Source organism: Mastomys coucha, unplaced genomic scaffold, assembly GCF_008632895.1.
Source record: "Mastomys coucha isolate ucsf_1 unplaced genomic scaffold, UCSF_Mcou_1 pScaffold22, whole genome shotgun sequence".
In the NCBI taxonomy this organism is placed as follows: Eukaryota; Metazoa; Chordata; class Mammalia; order Rodentia; family Muridae; genus Mastomys; species Mastomys coucha.
Window position 1 is genome coordinate 101,010,423 of NW_022196905.1, and position 1,064 is coordinate 101,011,486.

A 1,064-nucleotide genomic window follows, 5' to 3' on the forward strand; every position below is an offset into this window, starting at 1 on the left:
TCCCAATTTGTTGGTTGCCGTTTTGTCCTATTGATAGTGTCTTTTGCCTTACAGAAGCTTTGCAACTTGATGAGGTCCCATTTGTCAATTCTTGGTCTTAAAGCATAAGCTATTGGTGTCCTCTTCAGGAAAATTTCCCCTGTGCCTATTTGCTCGAGGTTCTTCCCCACTTTCTTTTCTATTAGTTTCAGTGTATCTGGTTTGATGTGGAGGTCCCTGATCCACTTGGACTTGAGCTTTGTACAAGGAGATAGGAATGGATCGATCTGCATTTTGCTAAGTGCTGGGTTTAAAGGCGTGCGCCACCACTGCCTGGCCAGCCCCGGATTTTTAAAAATTTACTTAGTGTTAGTATTTTTTAATTTTGCTATGTAAAACCCTGTAGTTGGATTGATATAACAAAGAATAACATAGGAAATGGAATAGATTCATACATTCCTCCACTCTTGCTCTAACCTGAGCACTATTGTAATTTTTATTATTATCATTATTTGTGTGTGTATGTGTGTTAGTGTGTGTGTATAACAGTGTACGAGAGACAGTCTGAGGAGAATTGTTTTTCTCTTTCCACCTTTATATGCTGTCTTAGTCAGGGTTTTACTGCTGTGAACAGATGTCATGACCAAGACAACTCATATAAGAACAATGTTTACTTGGGGCTGGCTTACAGGTTCAGAGATTCAGTCCATTATCATCAAGGCATCCAGGCAGGCATGGTGCAGGAGGAACTGAGAATTCAACACCTTCATCTGAAGGCTGCTAGGTGAAGACTGGCTTCCAGGCAGCTAGGATGAGGGTCTTTAAGCCCACACCCACAGTGACATGCCTACTCCAACAAGGCCATACCAACTTCAACAAAGGCCAAATATCCTAATAGTGCTTGGACCAAGCATATTCAAACCATCATGTATGGTGTCTTAGTTCTTTTCAGGCACTGTGACAAAACACATCACCAAAGGCAATTTATAGAAGAAAGCTTTTAATTTCGGCCTATGATTCCAGACAGTTAAGAGTCCATGATGACCGGGTAGTGGTGGCGCACACCTTTAATCCCAGCACTTAAT

The 1,064-nt window shown here is 41.5% G+C and overlaps 1 protein-coding gene across 10 annotated transcripts in view; it reads left to right on the forward strand.

The window, feature by feature from the left end:
• Ccdc18 (coiled-coil domain containing 18) overlaps nt 1-1,064 on the forward strand; it is a 120,667-nt gene that overhangs the window by 30,949 nt on the left and 88,654 nt on the right. The gene's annotated exons all lie outside the window — the stretch shown is intronic.